At 49.3% G+C, this 9,786-nt stretch overlaps 1 long non-coding RNA gene across 1 annotated transcript; it reads right to left on the reverse strand.

Annotated features, from left to right (window-relative positions):
• Positions 1-4,696: 4,696 nt before the first annotated feature.
• Positions 4,697-9,780, reverse strand: LOC108507975. Its single transcript, XR_001878307.1, has 2 exons — positions 9,383-9,780; positions 4,697-8,593 (listed from the first exon to the last, which is right to left on the reverse strand). It is a non-coding gene; the product is annotated as an uncharacterized LOC108507975 (long non-coding RNA).
• Between the last annotated feature and the right edge of the window lie 6 nt (positions 9,781-9,786).

Below are 9,786 nucleotides of genomic sequence, written 5' to 3' on the forward strand. Positions count from 1 at the left end.
CCTTTGTTCTTGGTTTCAAGTGCTGTGGTAGAACCCCTACAAGGGACCACACGAAACCCTGTCCGTCTGCAACATCAGCATCCTCCTGCAGTTCACAGCAAGTCCCCATCCCCTGGCAAGGATCTTTCTCCAAGCCCTCCTCAGCTCTCCCATGCAGGGAGGCAGGTGGGAGCAATCTCAGCCAACTCCAAACTGCCCCAAGAGAACAAACTCCCCATTCCGAGGTCTCCAAGGCCACTGCTCTTGACTGGTACCATCCCCACAGCCAAGACTGGCTCCAAAGTTTGCTCCCAATCCCTCAATTAGGCTGAAGAAGTCAAGTTTTATCCCAGTGCAGCTGCTGGGCTCTTGGGACAGACCAAACCTCCTCCCTGCTGTTTACCTGACACTTGTGGCCTCACTGAGCAGAGCACAGCCAGTTTGGGAACAACCACAGGTACCTCCTGGCTTGGAGCCCAGGCTGGGCTAGTTTTGTGCAAAGGCAGGTGGCAAAAACCATTTCCCTCACCTGGCCACAAAACCCAAAGTGTCATCAGTACACCTCTCCCCACATCCCCTCTGCTTCCATCTCCCCAGTAACTGGACTGGGCAGTTTGGAGTGGAATTTGGGGCTCCCAGGCACAGACCCCTCTTACACCCAGCCCAAAACCCAGCTGTGCGCAGTGCCAGGGTGTCTTTGCAAACCTTCAGCTGTGGCACAGCAGCAGCAGGAGCCAAGAGCAGCACCCGAAGGGTGCCCAGCCAGCCCAGAACTGCCCCAGAACCAGCCATGGGGACACACTTCACTCCTAGACCTTGTCTCCTCCTCTTCACTCCTAGCAGAGTGAAGCTCCCCTTGAGCTCAGACTCCCAAGCCCACGTTGTGCCCTTAAGCCTGTGCAGGGGGGAGGCTGCACAAAATGCAGCACTGGGACTTTTGGCTTCAGGACAAGCTGCTTCCTCACAAGGCCTTGAGGAAGACGAATGACAACCCCGTTGTTGTGGCATGGAGCTTGTGCAGGGAGCGACTTACCCTGAGGGCTGGAGGAATCCCTGTGGTGGGTTCCCTGTGCACATCTGGATCCCACAGCCCCGGCTTCTCCAGCTGCTGGAGCAAAGCAAGAAGCAGAGCCTCACCAGGGGAGCAGCAGCCATGAGGGTGGTTTGCTCACGAGGGCTGTTAGCTCAACCCTCTCACCGCTTCCCCTTTCTGACAGCACAAACAAACCCACCTCTCCCACGCTGCATTTTCCACAACAGCGGCCCCAGTGCTGCCCCAACAATCCCTCTCACCCTCCGGAGGGTCTGGGCTCCGGGAGGGTCCAGTAGAGTCCCCAGGGGGGTTGCAAACCCCCAGAAACGCAGCAGGAACCCTGGGAGCTGCTGAACTTGCAATGGCTGCGAGGAACAGCTATTGCCACAACTGCTTCCTGTTCCCTTCAGAGAAAAACCACTCTGTGTGTGTGCATGGCCACGAAAGCCCGGCACACCCAGCCCAGCCCGGGGGCTCCTTGCACCATTTGAACCTCACAGGGCTCCTATGAACGAGTCCCTTGTCTTTGCTGTCATGGTTTGACCTTGGGCTGCAGCAGAGACCCGAAGCCCAGCAGGTCTCAGTCTTACAGAGAATGAAACGACAGCAAAGCACGGAAATGCCTGTGATGGCCAAATTCATCCACGCAGGTGAGAGACAGGGACTTCAGCTCCAGGGCCAGAGGGGTGATGCCCCTGGTCCAGGCTCAGGTTTGTCCACACAGCCATTCCCTCCTTCCCAATGAGCCCCGTGGCTGATGCACACACACTACTCATCCCAGAGCCCCAAGCACTCGCCAGCCCCAGCCAAGCCCTAATCAGAACAAGATCCACTCACACTCCAATTACTCAGAGACCGCAGCTTTGGCAGCACTTAGAATAGCAATTACCCCGTGCTCCAGGAAACCACAAGAGCAAAGAGAAATTAAGGTTTAATTTCTCTGAAGTCCACAAGAGCTCGATTAGCATCAGAGATCAGGGCTGCTCCTAAACACCAGGCAGCTGCTCCAGCTGATGGGATGGTGAGTTGTCCTCGGCTCAAATCAGGACAAGCTCTTCTCCTTCAGCACGTCTGACACAGTTTGGGGGTTGCTGAAGCTGAGCTATGCAGGCAGACTGGAAGGGATAAGGGCAGGAGGGCTGACTGAGCCTCGGCAGCCTCCCCACCACATCTTAGAGAGCCCAGCAGGCAGCAAAGCTCCCAGGACAGCAAGTTCAAGCTTTGTGGCTTTGCTTAATTTTGCGTTTTAGGATCCCCAGAGAACAAGCTTGTGCCAGAAGAAGCAACTCTAAAACATCTTAAAATACTAATTTGTATGTCGTCATTCCCCCAGTAAGAGAACTCCAGATGGGCTCAGTAAAGAAATGGCACTGGTGAGGCCTTGAGTTCTGTGTCCAGTTCCAGGCCTGGAAGAAGGACACTGAGGGGCTGGAGCATGTCCAGGGAAGGGAATGGAGCTGGGGAAGGGGCTGGAGCACCAGAAGCAGCTGAGGGAGCTGGGAGGGGCTCAGCCTGGAGAAAAGGAGGCTCCCCTCTGCAACTCCCTGACAGGAGGGGGGAAGCCAGGTGGGAGTTGGGCTCTGCTCCCAGGGAACAAGGGACAGGACAAGAGGAAATGGCCTCAAACTGTGCCAGGAGAGGTTCAGGCTAGACATCAGAAGAAATTTCTTCACTGAAAGGGTTGCCAGGCATTGGAAGGGGCTGCCCAGGGAGGTGGTGGAGTCACCACCCATGGAAGTGTTTTTGCAAAATCGCGCTACTTGCTTTTATAGCAACTCATTGCATGGGTATACAACTCCCTGTATCCTCTTGAGGGGCAAGTCAGGGAGCAGAGCTCCACATGTGTCCAAAGCAGACTCCAAGGTTGGGCAAGGAAAGACCATGAGCAGGGCTGAGGCAGGAAGAGCCAGGGCCAGAGCAGCTGTCAGGGAGGAGCTCAGCAAACCACACTGTGGCTGGATGGAGTCACGGGGAAGGAAATACTAAGCCATCATATTGACTCTACCAGATGCTTGGCTGCACCACACCACCTGGCTGGCAGCCCCACAAGGAGCTGGCACCAGCAGCAGCTCCTGCTCCTGCTGAAATGGCCACAGCAATCCCACCTGAGTGATGTCACTGAAGGGAAGGAAAGCAGGACATCTTCAGTAAGCAGATAAGGAGAGGAAGAGCAAGTCCCTCACCTCGTTGGTGCAGTTGAACAGAAGGGAAACCTTGGCTTTGTTGAAACAAAACCAGATCTAAATTAGAAAGATTTGACCCACCAGAAGGGGCCTGGGCACGATGGGAGGCGAGACAGGAGGTTCCTGGTGCACATCCCATTAGAGCAGCTCCACCCCAGGATGGGGGTGAAGCTGATCCTCTGACTTCTATGCTTTAAATCTGCCTGTGAGGAGTTTGTCCCCCTCCGAGGAAGGAAGACTTGGTCCATGCACAGAAAATAACAATTACATCACAGAGCCACAGCTCTTGATGTATCAGGCAGAAGGACCCCAGTACCAATGTCCACCCGATGGCATCAAGCTGCTGAGAACCCTGGGATGAGGGCATGGCCCATCAAGGAGACTTGCCTTCACACCACATGCCTGTGTTATTCGGGTTTATTGGGGCTTATTCCAAGGTATTAATTTAGTGCTTTCTCTATGGCAAAGCAGCCTTCAGGTGCTGCACAGACAGCAGACAAAAAATGAACAGTTATTCTTGGATAATTTATTCATAATTTTAATATAAACAGTTAATTGTTCAATACTCTGACACAGCAAGAATTTTTTTCCTCAATATTCAAAGATATTTTCTGTACATGTCACTGCTTGGCTCTTAGATTTGAAAAGACTGAAAAAATAAATCAAGGGGGAAGGTTTTCCTTTCTCTTCCTTTTTAAAAAAGAATAAATTGTGGCACATTTGATCCTTTATTTCAAAGGAGAGGTATCTGCAGTAGTATTTGTATTCTGGAACCTTAAATATGCAGAGGGAAAGGTGGAAGCAGCAAGAATAAACTGGGAAAGAAAATAAAAAAACCTCAAGGCCTCACAGAATATAATTTAACATGAAACTGTGGCTTATTTAAGTGCAAGCAAAGAGCATTTGCTCTGGGCTGTGTTTGATGAAGCCACTGCCCAGTTCCTCCATCCATGCGGGTCCTAAAACACAAACCAGTTCTGATACTCCAAGAATAAAATAATTTCACAAAGTTAAGCCAAAGGTAATGCTTTCCCTGTTTAAAGAACACTCTTACTTTTCCAGATTTAGAGGTGGCCTTTCTAAAATTCTCCATCAGTTTTTGTCACAGGAGAAGCCCTTGGAAGCAGAGATGGTGGAAGCATTGGAATCCTTCTGGGAGAGTCTGAATTAACAGAGCTTTGGCGTCGAGTCCAGCTCGGAGCTCTCAGGTAATTAGTCCTAAGCTCAAGATTTACTGGTGCTGCTGGGACTTACCAGGGGTCGGGGCTCAGCTAAGCAAGAGCATCCGTGCCCACTGGCGGGAACCTCCACTGGCGGTTCCTCTTTAGCTGCCAGGACTATCCCAAGTCTTCCCAGCCACCTGCTCCCAAGGGACCTTCAGGGCTGAGAAAAGAAACTATTTGAATCCCACCAGTTGGAACCTGGACTGGGAAAAAAACCACCACCAGGAACAGAATTTTTTGCCGATTGCGAACCTGTTGGCAAAAAAATAATAACGCCATAGGAGTTAATACTAACTTTATTATACAATATTTAAAAAGTCATTTCTCTACCTGTCCCCTTACAGCTTACATTGTGCTGCAGTGAATTTGCCCAAACTGCAAGAATAAGTGCTTCCTTCCAAGAAGGACAAGCAAATTCATTTTAAAAAGAAATACACATTTAATGACAGCAGATTTGCTAAACACAGTAACTTTAGAGTTGTTTTTCAACAGTCAGGTTCCTCCAGAAGTCAACTGGATGATTGGCTTCACTCTTGTGATGCTTGTAACGAGGCTGAACACGTCAAGGCCTTACACCGACACTCACAGACAGAATCCAAGCAGAGGGAACAGAGCCAAGCAGAAGGTAATAAAAAGGCCAAATTCCATTAAATTCATACAAATAACCAAACTAATCTTATTTCAAATTTCATGAAGTAACTTATTTCTTGATTCCAATCCATTTGACAGTTCCTTTCCCTGGACCACACACACAGGACATTATGAGGGGCTCTTTCGGAGGGACCGGGGTGCCTGCACGTCCTCCGAGGGCACAGCAAGAAGATCACAGGGTTTATCTGCAGTTCCTGGCTCACTCCAGGCTCGGAACCAATCCCGCACGGATCACGGGAGCACCTAGCACAGCCTTGAGAGTAAGGTTTTATGGCACAAAGATATTTGACTTTCTGACTTGTAAAAACAAGGTTCCAGTCTTGGTAGCAGGAATCGCCACTTGCAGCGAAGGGCATGGGGGACCTCAGGATCCGTCTCTGTGTCACAGTGGTCTTGAGAGGGAACTCGACTGCCTCCCTCCCTCCCCTAAAACAGAGGCTCAGCACCCTTCTGGCTCCTGTCGTTTCCTACTTGCCTTCATCACAGTCAGCTCAGTAACACAAGAAGCAACTTTGAGATTTTTTTTTTCCCAGCATTATATGCAACATACTAAAATTAAGCAAAGTGTCCCATCGCTATAATACAAATTTAGGAGGAAAGAGATAAACTACCCATAAATTAAGATTACCCTTTAGCAACCTAAAAGCAGCCTCTTCCACATCCACACAGCTGCTTTACGATCATCGTTGCAGTGTGGTCTAGTTCCCATCACTTTTCCCAACCCAGTGCTGGCACAGAGTTTTAGCTCTTCTATTTTACAACACAATAGAGTATTTACAAGCAGCCAAGACAGACACGTTCCTAACCTGGCAGCCAAGCTTTGCAGCACTGCACTGGCCTGCAAGAGAAGTTCCAGATTGGCAAGAGTCATTCAGGAAGTGGCAATTGAATTTATGTGGAAACCTTTCTGAGAAACCTCCAGCCTCACACTTCAGATATTTTCTCAGTGAAAGCTCAGCAGAGCACAGAGAGCTGTTTCTTGCTCCTCATGATTCACCACAGAGTGAATTTCTGTCTATGCGGGGATGCCAGATTGTGTCCAGGAGGCTCCAGCTGCTCCTGGACAGGCTGAAGAGTCTCTTGTGCTGCGAGTGAGACGTTCTCTGCACACAAAGGGCAGGAGCCAACCCTCCAGTAAATACTAATGCAAGGAAAGAAAGAGCTTCCCACTTGCTGATGCTGGCTGCCCTCCTCCAGCCATCCCACCTGCTCTCCTGCTCCTCCTGAGGAGCAGCAGTGAATGTTGTGCATCCACTGCAGCTGGGAATTCTCGCCCCATAAGGATCTGGCTGGAGCAAAAGCAGCAGCTCCCCGCAAGAAAGGCTCAGCTCAACGCCCCTGCCCAGGCTGGGGGCGCTCACAGCACCCCAGAGCTTTCATCTGGCACATGCGGTCTCCACTTGTATAAAGTCCTCATGTCTCTGAGCAGGAATCAGTGAGATCCAAGGAAGGATTGAGGCATCCCTGGGGCAAGGATCTTCCAGCTGCAGAGACCAAAGAGTTGGCTATGGGCTGAGTAAGGATCTTCCAGCAGTGAGAGCTGGGCTTTATGGGTGATTTTATTCTTCCTAATTCTACAGCTGAGTGTGATCAGGAACAGCCACGAGCAGCAACTACTAGTGTTATTTGTTTTTAAAAAGGAGAAACACGACACCCTCCCCCACTGGTACCACACACCTCTCCACACTCCGGGCACAAGGTAGGAAGGATGACCAGAGGAATCTTTACACACAGTGCTGGGTACAAACAACTGCTCCGTTTGGTGCAGAGGGAAGATGAGCCATGGGAATGGACTCTTGTCCATGGAGCAACACACGCTCCCTGGTTCAGTGATCTGAGTGTTGTAAACCATGTGTACTCACAGGGCCAACCAGTATCAACCACGTGGAAAAGCCAGACCCAATACGAGGTTCCAATATTCCTTTAGATAAAAGAGCTTCTCTTTCCACAGTTATGATCACTGCCACTGGAAATGTTATCAAAGCAAGGGTATGCTGGGAAAGATTTATTTCAGGAGGTCACTGGCAGGACCAAGACACCCCAATCCAACCCCAAGAGCAAGAGCTGGTCCCAGTCCCCGCTCCATGCTGGCACATGCTGCTCCAGGAGGAAGCAGCCTGCTTCTTTCAGGTCATGAGTTCACTACAGTCCAAACATTTAAATGGCTCTTTTGTTGTGTTGTTTTTTAAAAATCACAACAGAACTAATAGGACAAGATCAGATCCAAATTTGAAAATGGGTTCATTGTCACTACTGCTCAGATTAGGGATCAACAGTGACGAACTGTTCTCTTTCCCATTCCCTTCATGAATGGTCCCTGGTATTGGAATCAGCTGATACTGATTTTCCCTGATCCACAATAGGTCCAGACCAAAATATTTAAACAGGTTTAGAGGTGCGTAGTATTAAAAATATCCTTAAGAAACACTGAGGTAGACTGCACCAGAACAGGACAAAAATAATCCCACCACATCCACCTGCCAAGATTTTACGGATACAAATTTACATGTTCTGTGTGTTTAAGAAAACAAATTGTTTGTTGCTTTTTTTTTACAGTGTTTTATATTAAAATAAATAAAAAAATTCTAATAAGAAAAGCTTCTCTTCCTTAGAAAAGTGTGAGAATATGTCTTCTTTCCTGCAGTGTAGTATAGAGCTGCTAAACAGTTACGACTTTGTAAAGCAGAAGAAATGTAAACAAGGCCTTTTGAAATCCAGAGGTTCTCACCCATGTCTGGACTGTGTTTTCCACCCAAAATTTTTGAGCAAGCTGTGCCCTCCACCTGGGTCTGCACTGAGCAGCCTCCAGCAGCAAAGGGCCTGACAAAGGGCTCGTGGTGGTGCCCAGAGTCTGTCATTGCCCCTCGAGGTTGCACCCACCAGTGTGGGCTGGGAGAGGTGCTTCCCTACGCATTCCAGCAGCCCCTCTCCTTGGGTTACAACAGCAGCTCTGCCCGGGCTGGAATCAAAACCCACACACCAGCTAAGCTTCCCTGCTCTCCCCAGGCCAGGGAGCCTCGTTTTCTCCTGGCAGAGAGCACAAAATGGGTCTTGGACTTCTCCAGAAGTGGAGGACTGAGCATCTCTCCCCGCTTTTAAATCATCTCCTGTCTGACACGGGCCTGCAACATCCATCATCATCATCATCTTCATCTCCTGCTTCCGCCCTTCTCCAGCCGGACTCACTCCCTCCACACCACGAGACACACGTAGTTCCACAATTATCCTCTAACATAGTTTGCTAATCAATCACCTTTGCCTTTATGCAAACAGCAGCACAACAAAGCACAGTCCAGAAGGCCAAAGCTGACATCCCAACGAGCCGAAACGCCGCATCCCAGGAATTCTGCAGCAGAGATCTCAGGGAACACAAAGCTGGACACCTGCAAGCACGGACAGGCAGCAAACCACAGTCACTTCCAGCTTCTGCTGCAGGTGCAGAGCCCAGAGCCTTGTGCTCCCCCCTTCACATCGTGTCCCTTTCTCGGCTGCAGTTCGTGCTTGTCCTCTCCCGCTGGCTCCATCTGTGGCACAGAAGGCAAAGAGAGGGAGGAGCAGGATCAGGGTTGGGATGTTCTGGTGTCCTTCAGCTCCCAATGCCCAAATTCGGGCTTCGACTGGAGCCAGCTGACTGCGTTGTATAAATCACGGAACTATTACAAAGCCTTGTCAAGTATGAACTTAACATGTGCTTCATCGCTCCTCTGAGGCTAAAATTAGTTCGTTCTGAAATCTTTGGACCACTTTAAGACCAAACAATCCCCCAAACTCTCCCTTCCCCGAAAGGATCATAAACAGTCAATAATTTATATGAAGTTAAGATTTAAACTAAAGACATCTTTAAATATGTTACAACAAACAATATATATACTCAATGCTGTAAGGACAGAAAACTCCGTGTCTCAGGTCAGGGGACTCCTACTCCGTTTGGTCTTAAAAGTACCCACAAATCTCAGATTTCTGCTCCTTTGGCTCCCAGAACGTTTTCTTCATTTGTGAATGAGAGAAAACCTACTCCCAGAGTCCTCGGTATAAAAATAATCTGTTTAGGATTCAGTCCCTCCAGGGAAATGGGAAAAAAGATAAGTACACACTTCCGAGAAGAGGAAAGCTCCTGTGAGAACACAGAACAACTGAGTTGGAAGGGACCCTTCAGGATCATTGAGTCCAACTCCTGACCCTGTGCAGGACACCCCAAGAGTCCCACCATGTGCCTGAAAGCATTATCACTTGTGTACAAAACCAGAAGTGTCTATTTTGCTATAGGTTCCACCCCACACAGATATACTGCACACACACGCCCACGCACGCACCCCTGGGACTTAACCCCTTGAAAAAGGATGAAAGCAGCAGCTATTGGTCAATCTGAGGATCTGGCGCATCCGACTGAGGTGTTGAATCCTTCAGCTGTAGCGGAGAGTCTGCCTGAAAGCCTGGAATTCTACTGGAAATGCTTTTGTCCTGCAGAAGGTTTGTTCCACACTGTGAGGCTGTAGCTCAGACACCAGCAAGCTTCACGTCTTCTATTGGCAAATGCAGATGCTTCTCCTTCAGTTTAGCTCACACAGTTGCTTCCTGTTGTGAAACCATGGTTACAGAAGGGACAGCAGCCATGGAAACCTCTTCCATTTATGTTCACAGATAAGTCCACTGACAACCAGTCAACTTGGCAAAAAAAAAAAAAAAAAAGATTAAAAATCTGAAGAGTTTGTAGATG

The sequence above is a fragment of the Lepidothrix coronata genome, unplaced genomic scaffold, assembly GCF_001604755.1.
Source record: "Lepidothrix coronata isolate B3197 unplaced genomic scaffold, Lepidothrix_coronata-1.0 Scaffold277, whole genome shotgun sequence".
Classification (NCBI taxonomy): Eukaryota; Metazoa; Chordata; class Aves; order Passeriformes; family Pipridae; genus Lepidothrix; species Lepidothrix coronata.